The 18,042-nt window shown below is 43.1% G+C and overlaps 1 long non-coding RNA gene across 1 annotated transcript; it reads left to right on the forward strand.

The window, feature by feature from the left end:
* The first annotated feature begins 201 nt into the window (after positions 1–201).
* LOC143269966 (uncharacterized) lies at positions 202–3,638 on the forward strand. Its single transcript, XR_013046781.1, has 2 exons — positions 202–587; positions 1,798–3,638. It is a non-coding gene; the product is annotated as an uncharacterized LOC143269966 (long non-coding RNA).
* Positions 3,639–18,042: the final 14,404 nt, after the last annotated feature.

The following is an 18,042-nucleotide window of genomic DNA, read 5'->3' on the forward strand; positions in this document are numbered from 1 at the left end:
GCACGAACTTTTAAATTTAATTTTTTTTTTTTAAAGGAAACTCTCGCAGTCCGCGCGCTCCATTTCTCCTCACCCTTCTCTCCGCTGCTTCCCTTTCTCCCCTCCCCACACGGTTCCGGGAATCTGCCGGGTGATCCCCAGTGTGATTAGTTCATTGGCGTTGCGTTTGTCCCTTTGGTACCCAGACCTCGCCTTGTTCCCAACTCCCCCCGGTGTGTTTAATTAGGGAGGCGTGGAGGGGGAAGGGGGTGGGGAGAGGCTCTAGCGTTTGATCTGGTCTTGAGAGCGGCAGAGGAAACCCAGGCCGATAAGTTGATTCATCATGGTTCCTTTCAGAAAATGTTACTAGTTCCCAGACTTGCCAGCACCTGTTCACAGAGAACATTATATTCGTTATACTTGTGTCAACTAGAAGTATAGTTTAAAAAAAAAAGAAAGAAAGAAAACAAAACACGAATACTTTGATTAGTATGTAATTCCTTCGGAGGGGTATGTACCATTTCATTTTCTTCTGTTTCCCAAAGCTTTACCCGCATGGTTTATGAGCTTCTTCAAAGAAGACTTGGGCTTCCTACACAATCTATAAGGTACTGAGAAAAAAAAAATCCGATTCCTTTAAAGTCAAAGCCTGTGTGTCAGAATTCAGCAGGTTCACTTCTTTAAAGAAGCTCAAAGGGAATCGTTTAGGAAGTGGCCAGTATGCGGGTGGGGGGCGGGCAGCTTTGAATCTTCTTGCTTAAGCACCTCAACACAGGGATTTCCGCAGGGGTGGGGCACTGAAAAATGCCTTTTAAGGGAGTAAGGCTTCTTGGGAACCTATATTCTAATAGTGTTGTCTTCACTGAAAAATGAATTGCATTTTCTTGGGCTCTTTGGGGATCGTTGTTCTAATGGAGAAAGAAGCAGCCTTGCCGATGTAATTGGGGAAGACAGCTTTATGAACGAAGCAGTTTCCCCTCTCGAACATAGACTTATTTTGGCACAATGGTTAACAACCACCCACCCACCACCACCACCACCACCACCACCACCACCACCACCACCACCACCACCAAGCAAAGTGAAAGGGCTTGTATTTCAGCTTTAAATTCCTGTCTGGATATATTGGGAATATTCCCAGTGGATGAGGCATCTCACTTCTCTCACCTCAACTTTTTACTCCTACTCTATCTTAGCATTACCATGAATTAAGAGCCCTGCTCCTTTAGCAAGAACTGTGAGATCCTCTGAGTATTGGGTTGATGAGATAAGTAGACTCTTTTAGTGTGGCTACACTTGTTTCTTTTCAACAACCCAGGTGGAATCTTTGCAAAATCCATTGGGATAAAAATTCAGATGCTTTCTGTGATTTACAGATAGCTCTCCCCACCCTAAATGATCTGGACCCTCAGTTTCCCCATCTTTCCCCAGTCCACCTTAAAGCAAGAGAAGGGTGTTAAAGCTTTAGGGACCCTCTGAGGGCTTTGCTTTGAGGGTTTTATTTGAGGGACAGGAAAATCTCACAGTGAGTTTTAGGTCAATGGAGGTTGTAAGCAACAATTGAGGTCAGGCAACTTCCCCTCTCCCAGCTCTAGCTGCTTCTGAGGCCTGTGGATTTTCAGGACCCAGCCCTAGCCAAGCCGAAAGGAGTACAAAGTGCAGAAAAAAGACGTTGTGTGAACTGTAGACTCGCATCTTTCTCAGTTTAGAAACCTCCCCCCCCTTTTGTCCGAGGGCCTGACGCTTGCATTAGTTGAATTCTGATTGCACAAGGCCAGCAGAAAACACACTGAAAAACATCGTCTCCTTTCCTTGCAGGGCAACGCGCCCCACGCGTGTGACATCGAGAGACGCGATGGATGCGCCTTGCTCTTACTGTGCAGGTCCTGGGAACATGGGGGCCACTGGAGCCCAGTGGTGTTGAGGACATAGAATCAGCAGCTGCTGGGGGTCGCGAGCCGCACGGGCCCTTCCTGCTCTCGGTCTCACCCTAAGGGCTAAGGCCACTGAGAAAGGCCAGTTCCCGAGTAGGTAAAGGGGCGGTGCCCCACTGGCTGCTGGGGGGGAGGGGTCCCAGAGCTCTGTAAAGTCCTTTGGCGGCTAGCAGTCAGAGACATTGTGGCCTGGAAAAGTCCACGGAATCTGAAACTTCCACGTGTTCTTTCTGCCAGGAAGGAAATTGTCTCCACCCTCACTCTCTTGAAGTGTGGACATGAAATAAGAATTGTCATACTTGGGTAGGTAGGCTCTCTTAGGCGCCCAGCTCTCCGTGTGAGCAGAGCGGGAAGGTGCAGCTAGATAAACTCGGCTGTCCCTCCCCACAAACCCCACCTCGCCTCCGGGGTGAGTCCTCAGTTTCTGCTTTTTTTTTTTCTTCCTTTTTTCACATCGGACCTCCAACCCCTTGCTTTCCTTAGCCAAGCCAGCTACGTTTATCTGATAATTGAGTTATTAAAAGATTTGGTTTCCTTGGGCTTATAAATCAATAAACAGTAGGATTAACACAAGAGTTTGCCTTTTAAGTCAAGGAAAACGTTTAAGACCAGACCCTTTGAGTTTTGTTTTCAAACCAAACAGGTGACTTGCAGTCCCCTCCTCTCCCCTGCACTCTGTAAGTTTTATGCCCTACTAAGTCCTGGGGTTCCAAACCAAAATAGCTAAAGACTGTAGAGTAAGCCTGCAGCAGAGTTCCCTGGAGATTCTTCCAGGCCCTGCTTAGCGAATCCTGCCTTCTCCTACTTGCATTCTGTGTTTCATGGAGTTTGTTTCCAGGTGAGGATTCCATCTCCAGGGACCGTTAACTTCCACCCCAACTAGGAAATAATTTTCTTCTCTCTCTTACCCCGACGTATACTGCATTTTCTTCCGTCTACCCTACCTCCTCATCCTTAGCTTTCTCCACCCCCATATAAAGAGCCCAAGAGGCTTTCAAAGATCCGATGTTTGTTTTCATTGGCCAAGGAAACCACTTTCTCTTAAGCAATTATTTCATATCCTATGAAAACTTTGGTCGAATGGAAAACCCCAAACCCCTAACTTATCTACATACTTCTTCCTTGGGTAAAAGACTCATCCCTAGTTAGAGTTGAGTCATTTGATATCCTGTCCTTGCAATACTTTATGTGGAAAGGAAATGATGACCTTAAACCATTCAACACTGCCTCAAGAGCTCCCACGGCGTTTCCCTCTTTTGCTGAAGTATATTAAATTATTGGTGAAAGAAAAGAGAAGTATTGAAATTCATTCATTTTTTAAGGAAAAAACGGAGTGAACACCATTTCTTCTTTAAATGTCAAATTGACTCCCCTTTTGAGTTGGTCTCTGATTCACTAACATTATTTTTACCACCCAGTCAAGAAATACCAACGGCCTCTTCTTGAGAGCACTCTGGAGGGTATCCGTGTTAAGTTGTATATATTTATTTATGCTTAATTTAATGGGAATGTGTAAATATGATGAACAAGTAGTTTGGGATTATTTATCTGTGAATCTATACCTCTGTGAATGGGTGGTTAAAAAGAAAAACCGCTTGACCCTAGGTAGACTCCTATCTGAATTTTTCTGTTCTTTATAGACAAGCTGTTATGGTATTGGGTAGAAATTGGTTTATTGTCCAGTGTTAATCTGATTTACATAAATAAAAAGATTGTTGTGTTTTTGTTGTGTTCTCATCTTCAGTTTCTTAAACATGGATATTGTTTCATTCTACAGACAGAAAAGAGATAGAGCAAAAAACTTTCTTCCTGTTGCTCCCCCCACTAAAGTACATACAGTGTTTTTGTTACAACAGAAATACAATAAATTATGCTTATCAGAAAAAAATGAACACTTTTGTTTCCAGTGGGAGGTGCTTTACTTTTAAATTTCCAAATGGATACTAGTCCCAATCATATTTGTAATAAAAGTTTGTGTTAACTACATCTTATTGTTTATTTTACCCTTAAAAGAGAAGGAGTGTTATATTTACTCTCTGGGTCTCTAAAAGATTGTGAGTCCAGGCCAAAGATACTACAGTGGGAAGCTGAATGGACTAGATGTTCCCAGGTGGTGCTGATGCACACTGTAAAACTGGGTGCTGGCTCCTGCACTTGGAGACCTGGGCTCTGATGGGGTTGAGTGGTCAATTTCAGGATGGAAGCCCTTCCTCACTTTATCACTATAAGGGCTTTTGCAAATAAATGATGAAAAAGCTCACTTGGCTTCGAAGACCTTGAGTTGTACATGGCTTAGGAGGCTATTTCTTATCTTGGGTTCTGAGGCTGCCTGGAAGCAGTCAGCTTTTCTCACGTGGGTTAATGGACTTTGGCTTAGCCCCATAAGCTTCAGCGACTAAACATCTCAATCTGTATTTTGTCCCAAGGTGGGGGGTATGTTCCTGGAGGCCAGGAAAGCAAAGTCATTCGAGATATTCTACAGTTTGCACAAGTCACTGCCTCTTTTGACATCGCAGGCTTTATCTGTCCTTTCCTACACCGTGATTGTCTAGCTTAACCATAAAAGCAGAAACAGCAGCCAATGCATACATCCAAAAATGGTACATCCTGAGCTCAGATTACGTAAGAGTGTTTAACAGATAGTTGGTGTTCGAATAATAAATAGTATGCCTTTTGTTAAGTTTTCCAGTTTCTGAACCAGTCTTGTACGTTTGGATTTCCCTGTAGAGAAAAACAGAATAGATGGTACAATCTGTTTTATGGGAGGCTTTCTAATTCTTGTAGTATTTATTAATTTAAAGGGAGGAGGGTTTTCATGGCTACAACTGTAAACAATGGACTAAAAAAGAAATAAAAGAAGGGAAGAAGTAAGGATGAGAACAAAGCAAAACAAAACAGGAATGCTACAGGAAGTGTCATTATGAGTGTGTGTGATCTATAAAGATTGGAAAAAAAAAACCCTTGTGACTGTGCCTTATTCTCCTGGTCAGTTGTGTTAACACTGGATTTCCTTTTCATTTGCTGTACAAAGGGTGGGCTTGGCTAGCACTGGGCTTATATAAAGAGAGTTGTGGGCAATTTTCATACCCTATGACAAGTTTTCCTACAGCAGGTGAACACCAGCCCTGGATAAACAGACAACTAATCTATTATCGCACAGGTAAACTCTGGACCATCATGGCTCTCCAATCACTTTTTGGTAAGAAGTCAATGACCTTTATAAGCAAAACTCCAGATCTATAGAGGCCATAACTGTGGGGAAAGACATGGAGGGAGGGAGGGAGGGAGGGAGGGAAGGAGTGGGGCGGATGGGCGGTTGGAAGATGAAACCATCACTGTGGTCCAAGACCATAGAGGAAGTAAGGAAAAGAGCTGTAGCTAGAGCTTTTACAACTTTGACCAACACTACAAGTGAATCTTAAGTGGCACCAGAGGTGGAGTGAGTCACTGCTTCTCCCCTCTGCCTGGAGCTCACCAGAGCAGCCACAAAACTTCCATCCCCACCCGGAAACCCACCACCGGCTTAAGGTCCTGATTAAGGTAGAAGCTGAAGGTAGAAGTTTAGAAAATCGAGATGCTTTTCCTTTCTTTATTTGAAAACAACTGATGCTGAGTCCCTGCGTAGAACCGCCAGGCCAGTTGATAGCCCTTGTGGGTCTTCTTCTTTCCAGAAAGCCCATACAGCTCCCAGACTCTCTAGCTGCCTTTTTGGGCAATGGCTGTCTGTCTTGTTGAAGACTCAGAAATTAAACGTGCAGCTCACAAGTCCATTAATTTTAGCTTCCCATTAATCTATTTATAACCGAGCCAGCGGAGCTCTATAAATACGGTCCTATAAAATTGAAGTCTTTCCCATAAATCTTCCAAGTTGTTTATTTACATGTATTTCCTGGCCCTTTAATGATCCTCCTGTAAACTTGGGGAAGACTCTCGCTGACCCCACCCAGAATGGCGCGTGTACTGTCTACCCTCTCCTCTCCCCATCCCTCAGTGCCTTAGGTGCAGGCTCAGAGGAGGGTAGAACCGGGAGGATGAAATTCATTTTTCCTCCGTGACTTTGTTTCCTTGTTCCTATTCCAAACTCGCCCTCTCCATATTCCCCATCACAAGCCTCATGTTGATTTATATCGTCATAAACAGCATTCTTGCGACTGTATTTCCTCTCCTAGCTTGGGGGGAGCTCTTTTTTAACGTCCCTGGCAGCCACTACTTTAAAATCAGGCCTCATAAATAACCCGAAGGGCTCGCTCAAGACGAGATCCGTCAAATGTCTTTCGGGAGTCCACTTTTCTAGTTTTGGTCTCTCTCCGGCTCTCCCCAAGGTCGCAGGTTGCTGCAGCCCCACTGGCTCCCCCCCCCCCCCCCGCCCCCGAGTTTCCTGCACGCCACTGAGAACTACAATTTAGAGACTCGGTGCCGAAGAAGTGACCAGTCTCAGGAAGCGTCTGCAGGCTCGTGCACCGCGTGTGCACGCCCCAGCCTGCGTGGAGCCAGCGCACTGGGCGCTCGCAGCCGGCAGCGGCGAACACTCCGGGATGTCAGACGGGGGTGTCAAGAGCGCGCACGCGCACACGCCAACGCGCGCACGCTCACTCGCAAGGACGCCGCAGCGCTCCAGGGCGGATCCCCAGCAGCCGCAGCCAGGCTGGCAGGGTCCCTCTGCCAGGGTTTCTCCTGTGCGCCCTGGGCATCATTAGGCGCTGGCGTTGCTGCGAGCTGCTGCAGCGTGGGCAGCACCCTACTTCCTTTCTTTTCCTTGTTTTCTTACCCCCCCCGCAAAGTTTCTTCTGCACAGATTGAGGGAGTGGTTTTGTCACAGAACTTTAGTGCGTTTGACGCTGGTCCCAGGCGATGATCACCTACTTGTTCAGAGACTATTGGTTCCTGCTTATTTTCTCCGCAGGTCTCACAGCCACAGTCTGGAGCCACTCTAGCGAGAGGCTTGGGGAGGTCGTGGGAGGGAACAGTCACACCTGCTGCCCAGAAAGGCCTCTGCATAAAAATGCTCTTTAAATGTTAGAAAAGCCACATAATGGCTGATGGCCTTACCAAAGCGTGACCTGCCCAGGCCTACTAGTTAACGTCCCGGGCCGTGCCTGCTCTCAGATATTAGGACACACTTCAAGGATGTGGTTGTCAGATGTCATTAGCTAAGTCGTGCTCACTAGCCAGTTGATTCAGAAGGAGAGGGAAATAGCCATGGCGTACAAGTGTAGAATATGTGGTGGTGGTGATGGTGGTGGTGGTATGTCAAATTTTTTCCACTTGAGCAGACAAATGTCCCAAGTGATCTGGGTGAAAACAAGCTGGCATGTGAGCTGTAGGGTACAGAGATGTGGGGACAGGGTGTTCTTTGGGACTGAAGAGAGAATCCTAATACTCTCCCAGGGTGGAAATGCTCCCCAATGGGTCTACTACAGAGAATGGCTTATGTGATCAGGCCCTGCCAGCCTGGAGGTTCAGCCCCCGCCCCATCCAACATCCTAACCCTCAATTACCACCTCAGTGCAGGAAAAGGGCTGATAGCTATTCAGGTGCGCATAATGCAAACTGTTGTAGAATTTCTAAGCAAATGGAATATACAGCAATGGATTTAAAAAAGCCTTGCAAAGTGCCCCTCCCTCCCTTTTTTTGCAGGTAATATGTCTGGGAGCTGCGGTGGGATTGGGAGAACCCTAGCCATCTCAAAGAAAACAAGCATAAAACCAACCTAACTTCAACCCTCCTTTAGCTGATCCTCATCAAAGTAATACAGAAACGTTTTGTGACTGAGCTCAGTTGGAGTCCAGAGTATCAAGCTTTGACTAGAATGGACTCAGTACAAACTTTATCCCTGATAAATGGTTGTGCCGGGTGACCAGATGAGAGACATGCCTTGGAGAGCAGGCTGTTTTCAGCTGCAACTGCATGCTACACATGAGCTCAGTCTTGAAACTGCAGATCCAGAGTAAACATGAAGTGGGCACAACAAAGCAGTGTTTACCCAAGTGAATTTTCTTTGTCCTGACAGTGCCATGTGTTAAAGCTCTGGTGTTTGTTTTGCCTTTTAAATTTTTTCCTCCCTCCCTCCCTCCCTCCCTCCCTCCCTCCCTCCCTCCCTCCCTCCCTCCCTCCCTCCCTCCCTTCTTCCCTCTCTGCCTCCCCCTCCCTTCCATCCTTTCCTTTTCTTATTTATTCTTTTTGAGTTTTTGAGACAAGGTTTTTCTCTGTTTAGCCTTGACTGTCCTGAAACTCACTCTGTAGACTAGGCTGGCCTGAAACTCAGAGGGATCCACCTGCCTCTGCCTACTTCGTGTTTAAATTTCTTACACTTTAACTCTCTTCCTTTCTGGATAGAATTCTTGGGGCTATGGATTCCTAAAGACAGGGAACTTTGAAGGTTGGAAGGAGATACAAGACTGGCTTTGCTAGTAGTCCTCCCCTCCCCCATATTTTCACTGTTCTTAGGGATGCAGGATAAGGAGCCACAGGTATGAGCCCATCCAACAAAAATGGGCACACTGGGTGAGTCATGGACTTTTCTGGTCTATCTAAATATTCTTTTCGTTTTCAATGATAGGAGCCAGTCAAGACAATGGGGCTACATGATCCAAAGAAGGATCAAACTGATCAGGGTCCTTGTGACCTTGTGACCTTCCTTGAATTCTCAATACTGAACATCTGTGTTCGGTGGCCAGTGTCTGAAAGTAATAAAGACAATTAGAGCATTTTATTTTTTCTTGGAAGGGGGTTGGGTGCTAGTGCAGAGGTTAAACGCCTGTGGATGCCACTGCTTTGCAGTCTGAATCTAGAGGAGCATCACCGACTGAGCCTTCCCCTTCACAGCCCCAGGAATGGAATGAAGGGAGTTATGTGCTGAAACTACAAGCTGCTCCTTTCCTTGTTTTTATTAGTTGGTGGATTATTTATTTATTTTAAACAACATTTATTTGTCACTTTTACACCAGGGAAGGAAGACAACATCTACCCCTTCCCTGGTTGGTTCTTCCAACTTCTACTTGTGAGGGCTGCTCAATCAACATTCAACAACTTTGTGATATACACATCTTTTTCTTCTCTGTCAACACAAACCCAAACCAAAACAGTGCTAACTACCTGGACAATATATAAGCATCCACTACATGCTAATGGATTTATTGAAATGTATTTGACTCTTCAGAATGTAAAACTAAAAAGTCCACTAATCTTGAACCAACTGAAAAGGGTCAGAGATCTGAAAGAATAAGATATTCCAGAGATAACCAATTAGAGAAATTTATGTCCAAAACAAATGTTGAGAGTGAAAAAGCCCTACATTTTCTCAGTACATGTTGTCCTTACGGCACTCAGCTGTGATCTTTTGATGATTCAAAGCTTGTTTCTTGTAAAGGGCACAAGTCTGATCTTCATGGAGCCAAGATGCTTTGTTAGACAAGCATGCCACTGCTTAATAGTTCAAAACTCATGGGTGCAGCTGAGACTTATCTCTGTGCTTAAAAATCTCTAGACTCTCAGTTGCAATGAGACATCTTTCCTAAGGAAGGAGATTTGGAAAAACCAACTAAATTTGTGAAGTGGCTGTGTCCAAGAAGCAAAGCGTGGCACTTTTTGAGCATTGAGTTTTCCTATCACCTGCATCTTGGATGGCTGCTCTGCGTGTCTGCACTCCAGTGTGTACACAAAAACAAGAATTTGCAGTTGAATAGTTGAATGGTTCTACTTCTAATCACATATGTGCATAGGCACACAAAGAAGGCTGTTTTCACTCATCATTTCCTCTTGATGTTAAACATGTGTTGGGAATTTTGGACTTCTGGCTTCCCCAGATCATATTTGTGACTTTGTTCTTGCACACGAAGTTTAGAAGCCTACAAGGTGATAACTAGGTTATTCTTCCTCTTCCCTCCCCCATCCCCGTTAATAACTCTGTCCTTCCTTTCCTCTTCCCCATTGACTACCCCCTCCCCAGCATTCTGTCAAGCAATAGGCTGTAAAATAGTTATCCAGACCAGCAGCCAGGCAAGTGCCGTTTGAGAGTAATTTCTGCCCCAAGCGTTTAGCCCAGGGCAAAGCAAGCGTGCTCTCTAACTGATCAACCTGGATATTTCATTATTCATTAATTTACTGTTTAACCAAATCCCACTCATTATCAGAGGCAACGCTTGGCAGAGCCCAGTGAACAGTAGCAGTTGGTGTCAGGCGTGGAGAATTGGCCCATTTGATCCTGGGCTGTTTTATTATTCAACACCACTGACTGAGAAAAAGGCCCATGAATAATAAAGAGCCAAAGCGTGTTTGAACTGAGAAGCATGACACAGCCTTACAAAACAGCAGTTAGAAAATTAAAGGCAAGGTGGCCCAGACTTTGCATTTTTTATCTTGGCTGTGGGCACAGACATTTATAGCCCTACATTGTTTTCAATTATTTTTTTTTTAAGTCCTTAAGACGGAGGCATTTGTTTCAATGGCACCCTTTCAAAACAGGCCATTGAAGAACTCAGGAACAAACGTCACAGCAAGAAACAAACATGCCTCCAGATGGGAACTTGAAAACATAATTTCCAACCTTATAATCAGTTAGGTCCTCTGTGGCCCCTTTCAGCTGTGGGGAAGATGAGGATGATTTTTAACTCTCTTTTGGACCTGCCATCATCCATATCCTGGGTTGGCTTAATAAAATAATTCACGATGCCAATCAAAAGCTATATATTGCTTTTCAATTTCCTGAAAATTCTTTGGGGCCAAAGGTATCTGGTCATACCAAGAACATAACAAGGACTTAGGAAGACATAGATAATTGTTGAAATCTCATTAATCTTAGAGAAGGGCTTATGGGAAAATACATGGAAGGAGGAAGCTGTGTGTACAGTCCCCCAGTGGTACCTTTTCTGAGTTTACATAGGTTAAGTGTGGGCTGGAATCCCCTTGGACTTTGGCTAACCTGTAGATGTGTGGTTGAATATGCTTGTGAGGCACATTCAGGGGGAGATTGAAATTATGTGGTCTTTAAGGTCGAACTTTTCTCGCTGTTCATCTGGGTGTCTTTTTAAATCTACTGCTTAAACTTGAGTATAGAATCGAATCTAAAACAGCAGTGTAAGCAATGTCTTTTATTTGGCCTTCCACTGCCTAGCAGCATGTTCTTTTTATACACATGTAGCTTATCCAGGAAGAAGAATTGTACACATGAACTGCAACTCTTTTCTTATTTTTCAGATGAGCCATAGCAGTGTAGGAGAAAGTTTCTGGGGATTAATAAGTCCCAAGTCAAATATCGGTAATCTCCCAGGATTCAGCATAATGTATCTAGGTTAATGGTGTCACTTCTAAGGTAAGTTAGATTGATACATAAAAGGCCCTTCTAAAGGGGAAGGGCAGTCAGATTAAACTTCAAATGCCTTTTATTTACTATTTTTTTCTTTTTTTGTCGTGATGATCAAACCCAGCAGGACACACGCATGAACTTTAGCAACTAACCCCCTTTGAAGTGAAGATAAATGTTGGCATTTATAAACAAAAGTTTGGAAATGCTAAGGAGATGCTCAACTTCTTAGCCTAGGGTGTTCACTTACTTGCTTTGAATGCATCTGGAACTATTGTTAACATTTTGGCTTTAAGGTTACCATTGAAAGCATTTACTTAATATTAACTGGTCTGACCTTTTTGTTTTGTTTTTGTTTTTTGAGACATGCTTTCTCTGTGTAACCCTGGCTGTCCTGGAATTCCCTTTGTTGGCCAGGCTAACCTTGAACTCAAGAGATCTTCCCGAGCGCTGGGATTAAAGGCATGTGCCACCACCAACAGGCCAGCCTGACATCTTAGTTTTACATATATGTGGGGAAAGGATGCATATTACTCCCAGCATATTGGTGAAAGTATTAAGGCAACTCCACTTAGTTAAAAGGGAGGTTTATTTTGTGGGGTAACTTAGAAGTAAAGGGATAGGTTACAGAGTCCGGGAAAGGTATAGCACAGTCCAGCAGTGTTCTTTGGAAAACTCTGCTTAATCTACCTCTAGTGTCCAGGATCCAGGAACCAAGAGAGCCACACATCTGGTTCTTGGGTCTAAGGGCTCCTGTCTCGGCCCCACCTTGTAGGCGTGACAGTTACGGAAGCCTCAATGGGGGTAGTACTTCCAGGTCAAAGTTGGAACAGCTACCCACTACACTGGCAGAACTGCAATTAGAGTTTGGTTCTGTATTAGTTATTTGTATCCTTGATGTGTAAAATACTGACAAAAATAACTTACAGTAGGGAGGGTGTGACTCTCAGTTCCATCATGATGGGGACCTCATAGTGACGGGAACTCAAGGCAGCTGGTCACATTGCATTCACAGTCGGAATGTGAATACTTATTTTGCTTTCTTCTTTTTATCTAGTCAGGACCTCAGCCCTCTACTAATGTGGTCTTCCCACATCATTAACCCAGGTACTCCCTTAGAGATATGCCCAGATACTCCTCTCGTAATTGATTCGACATCCTGTCTAGCTGATATTCAGTGTTAACTGCCACTGGTTCTGAACGGTTCTTTCCTCTGCAATAGATCTTAGGCTTAGATTATAGTTTCGATCGATCGATGTGTCATTCTTCTACACATATTTTAGTACTTTTAAATGATGAAACTTTAAAAACGCTGACCTCAAAAATCATTGTGTAGGATAAAAAGCCAGAGTATCAGCACCACAATTTTGGGTGTTATGAGGAAGAGGATGAAAACTATTTCTCCATCCTGGTGGAGATTGGAAGGGTCAGGATAAAAAGATGAAAACGCTACTGTTGCCCTCCCTAATGTGACTGGTTATTTAATTTATTTGTATTGTTTAGTTATTATTACAAATAAAAGTAAGGATATGATAACACTGTGAGTATGGTAGAAACTTCAACCTTGAGGTCTCAGATCATATGAGCCCTTCTGAAACTCTGCACTCCTGGGTATGACTATGAGAAGGACTCCCAAGTTGCAGAAGATTAGCTAGCATCCTGCAGCTCCTTCGCTTGAGAACCACAAAGCCTGAGACTTCTTCCTTTACTTTCAGCCTTGCTTCAGATTGAACTATGCCATCTTTTCCCCAAGTGCAGTGTGATCTAGACCCCTAAGAGTCTCGAATGCCACTTGAAGTTCTTGGAATTTAGAGCTTCCAAGGTTGGAAAGAGCTGCTTCTCATAGTCTTTGGAGAAGGGACACTCTTTGGAAAATTTGGCAGGAAAAAAAAAAAAGAGCACCTTTTCAGGTCTCAGTGATTCCAAAAGGCAAATAGATGCTGTGTAAATATTGTTTCTCATCTGAGAAAAATTTCTTTTTTCTTTTTCTTTCTTTCTTTCTTTCTTTTTTTTTTCTTTTGGTTTTTCGAGACAGGGTTTCTCTGTGTAGCTTTGCGCCTTTCCTGGAACTCACTTTGGAGACCAGGCTGGCCTTGAGAAAATTTTTTTTCTAACTTCTTTATCTCCTGGTGTTGTTGTTATTTATTTAACTTTTCTGCCTATAGTATCTGAACATTGTCTACACATTAGAATCCCCTAGGGAGACTTTTGAAAAATACTAATGTTCAAGTCCTGTCCTGTGACTTAATTGATCTGAGACCCAAGTACTGCTTCAAAAAATTCTCAGGTGATTACCCTTAACAAATAAGACAGCAAAAATTACACTATGTTCTGAGAGTCTTTTATTCTCTAACACCTATGTACCCCAATGTTTCTAGAATTCTACACAACTTTGTCTCTATGACCACTTCACATTATAAACTTGAATTACAAAGATTATGTCTTAGTTTATATAAAAGATAGCATAGATACATTACTTGTTTATTTAATAGAGTTGATCTGTCTCAAATTCTTGAAGTCACTAAAGTCTGGAACAGAGACATACACTACTAAACAAGTATTTTACTGCTCAGTATTTGCAGTCCTTCCTTCCTTCCTTCCTTCCTTCCTTCCTTCCTTCCTTCCTTCCTTCCTTCCTTCCTTCCTTCCTTCCTTCCTCCCTCCCTCCCTCCCTCCCTCCCTCCCTCCCTCCTTCCCTCCCTCCCTCCCTTCCTTCCTTTTTTGCTTTCTTGAGAAGGTTTCTCTGTGCAGCTCTGGTGTCCTGGAACTAGCTCTGTAGACCATGCTAGCCTCTAACTATCCTCCTGCCTCTACCCCCTTAGTGCTGGGATTAATAGCGTGCACCACTACAACCATCATGCAACCACTACCACACCACCACCACCTGGCTCGGTATTTGCAGTTTTAGTCAGGATTATCTGATAGTCCAAGAAAAAGCATCATGCCTTTAATCCCAGCACTGGGGAGGCAGAAGCAGGCGGATCTCTTTGAGTTCCAGGCCAGCCTGGTCTACAGTGTGAGTTCCAGGAAAGGCACCAAAGGTACACAGAGAAACCCTGTCTCGAAAAACAAAACAAAGCAAACAAACAAACAAACAAACAAACAAAAAAAGGCATCAAAATAGAACTCCTATTGAGTGCCTCCAATTTTTCTGCCACAAACATGTTAGATTGTAACTACCTTCTGGGTTTGTAGGTGTAGTTTGGGCATTCTGATAGTCCATGTTCCCTAAACCGTGAACTTTGATAAATTTTGTTGTTGTTGATATAGGGCCTCACCATCATGTTGGCTGCCCTGGAACTCTCTGTTTAGACCAGACTGTCCTCAAATTCACAGAAATCTGCCTGCCTCTGCCTCCAGAGTGCTGGTATTAAAGGAATGTGCCACTGCCATGATGTGAAATTTTTATTTAAACTTTGCTTAGTGGCTAAAAAAATAAAAGCTCAAAAGCACTGAAATCTATAATATGTCTATACATTTTTAGCATATGTTATGGTTTTCGTTTGTAGCTCAGTGCTCTAGATGGTAAATAGAATGAACACGTGTTTACAGGTTTCTTCAGTTTCACTTACTCTAGTTTCCTAGGACACAGTACGTTTTTTCAGTTAATAATGAACTTGAAATGTGTACCTGGATACGCTTCATCAACATTTCCTTCCCAAGGATAATTATCAGTCAAAGAGAAAATAATTCTAATGCATTGGAATTCCACTTTAAAAAAATAAAAAATAAAGAACATTTATTAGCCTACAAAATCAACTGGTTTTAATTTTTTACAACAAATCTGACATGCTAGATAAGTATCCTTCTTGATTTTATAGATGGGGAAATCTGAAGGTTGAGCCTGTTTCAACTTGTGAAGTAGTGGCAGAGTGTTTTTTTTTTTTTATTCTAAGCTGACATGCTTCTTCTCCTCCTCCTCCTCCTCCTCTTCTTATTTGTTGTTGTTGTTGCATTTTTAAGACAGGGTTTCTCTATGTAGTCCTAGCTGTCCTGGAACTTGCTCTGTAGACCAGGCAAGCCTTGAGCTCAGAGACCTACTTGCCTCTGCCTCCCTAGAACTGGGATTAAAGGCATGGGCTACCACAATCTGTCCAAAGCTGCTGCACTTATATTTTGGATGTAAATACATGTCTATACACATCACTCAAGAATGTACAAATTTGTAGTGGGTAGCCATTCCAGCTTGGTTCTGGAAGTTCCAACCCCCACTGAGACTCTGGCAACTGTCACGCCTACGAGGCGGGGCGAGGGGAGGCGCCTGGGGACCCGAGAGCTGGATGGGCCAGCGCTTGCTCTGGGCGCTCGCTCGGTGCCGGAACGCTGACGCTGACCGGTGCAGATTGACTGTGCAGAGCTCCGGAGAACACCGCTGGACTGCATTACACCTTCCCCAGACCCTGCGACCTACCCATTACTTAATTTGTGAGTTACGCCATTTAATAAATATCCTTTTAACTACGTGGAGTGGCCAAAATAATTTCTCCAATACAAATTGCTTTTTCAAAGTCCTTGAATATCAAACATAGGATGAGCATGTTAACACATGGTAGCATGATAAACATTTCAATATCTTATTAATCTGTATTATCTACACAAAGACACAAATTCATTTGTGAAGAAATGAAACTGCAGAGTATTAAAAAAAGATGCAACTTTCCTTTTTAAAGTACAAAATATAAAGTGCATTTCAATAACTAAGGACCCCTACTTGAGTTTTTTAGAGTATCTGTACATGAAAATACTCTGTAAGTATACCCTCAGATAACTGTGTGTGATGGGGTGCTTCTCAAGTGTGAGGGCATGAGAAGTGATGTGTTTTCTTAAAGTTTACATCCTTTTCTTGTACTCTTCATTTACACTGGTAACTTGTTTAGCAAGTCTTCTCCAGTGGTATAGAAAAGCCAGACTATAGCCTTTGGGAGATCAGAAGTTCTTGTCTAAGTGAGCTTCTCCGAATTAATGAGCTTTTATTTTATTTGCAACTAAATAGGTTTTTGTTTCCTATATCTACCTTTTCACATGTACACAATTTTATTAATCTATATTTTATATGTTAATAAATATTCTATAGAGCTGTTGATTTACCAGTGAACCTAAGATGCTCCAAATTAGTTTATAGTTGCTCAACACAGATTTGCCTTAGTTTGTCTGCAGCCCTGAAAGAGAAATTCTGTTTCCTTCAGTCGTTTTATGAGGGTGCCAAAAGGCATAAAAATATGAAGTCATTTTAGCAGCTAGGCTCTTTGGAACTACCAAGCACACATAGTGTGGGTGTTCAGCTTAATCACACTGATGGATTTGCATGTAATGTCTCAATTCCAGATTCCCTCATTAGTACAGCCAGTCTTGGAGTTCTCCCTGGTGAGATGGGTGAAGGTGACTTCAACACCCCTAAGAGGGATGGCTGGATACTGCTAACACCAAAAAAAAAAAAAAAAAAAAAAAAGACAGCAGGAGAAAACTCAGCCATATGAGGCTATAATCCTAACTGGTCAGCGCATGGAAAGCTTTATATTTCCTGACCACAGGATCTTTCTGTGACATGCACAGGGAGAAGGGATATTCTCAGGATTAGCCAGCTGGCTGGTTCTATATGCTTATTAAAATTTCTTGAAGAACTAGAGGGACCTTTAAACCCTATGAAAATGAGATAACTGTATCAGCTTGGGAAATCATAAACGTCCCTCTTCCTCAAACTATTCATCGCAAAAAGGCAGAATTTGAGAGTGGCAGCAAAGACATGGGATTCTAGAGAAGAGTGGCTAAAAAACAGTGGCAACAGAAGCAAGGAGAGAATCCAGATGTCTTCTTTGCAGGAAATCCTTTTCTCCTTGGAGGACCCACAGGTCTGGCTTTTTAATTTTGGACAAAACCCAGTTTCATTCCATCCCATGCAGAGTGTAGAGACAGCCTCTGTCTTCCACTAACCGCACGTGGACCTGCTGCCTCTTTGTATTCAACACCCACATGCCTTTCCCACAGCTTGTCCAGTCGATTTCTGCACAATAGAGAGAGCAAAGCACAGGCCTTCCATTCGGGCTCTTTGTTTAGGGAAGAAAAACAATCCACTTAACAACAGTCGTTACGAGACAGCGGGCCATCAGGAAGACTCAGAAGCAGTATTAGAACAGTCCTTTGTGGGAATAATGTTCATAGCTTCTAGTCAGAACTTCCAGACATCACAATGTTCTGCTTTATAGTCCTTCAGATGCATTCCTAATAACTGAAATCAAGACTGTGTGTACGTACATTCACACATACATACAATGTTATTTACGATCCATGTTCCTTTCTTTCTCTTTAAAGTTTTCTTGAGTCAACTAAGTCTTCAATTTTCAGATGTAGGACTCTCAGAACATACACTGGGGGAGAAAACACAGTATCCTTTTAGTAATTTGAAATTTTGTTATTCTAGTTGACAGACAATCCTTTTCTTCTAGTTGGAATTTTCATGACCAGTGCATGGGTACACACATTTGGTTGGGCCTTAAGTGAACTTAGTAGAAAATCTTGCATGGAAAAATGTAGTGAAAAGACTGTTTATATTTGTTTTAACTTTCAACAGCTTAGGAGAGTATCTTGATATATTTTATTAATTAATTAATTAATTAATCTTTGTGTATGTGTGTTGTTGGTGGGGACACACATTTGCCATAGCATTCAGGTGGGGATCAGAGGAGAGCTTGCAGGAATGGACTCTCTGTTCAGCATGTGGGGCCTGTGATAGAATGAACTCAGGTCATTCAATCAACTCAGGCTTGGTGGCAACATCTTTATTGTTGAGCCATCTCACTGGCCTTCCTCACACATTTCCCCCCTCAATGC

The sequence above is a fragment of the Peromyscus maniculatus genome, chromosome 21 (genome assembly GCF_049852395.1).
Source record: "Peromyscus maniculatus bairdii isolate BWxNUB_F1_BW_parent chromosome 21, HU_Pman_BW_mat_3.1, whole genome shotgun sequence".
NCBI lineage: Eukaryota > Metazoa > Chordata > Mammalia > Rodentia > Cricetidae > Peromyscus > Peromyscus maniculatus.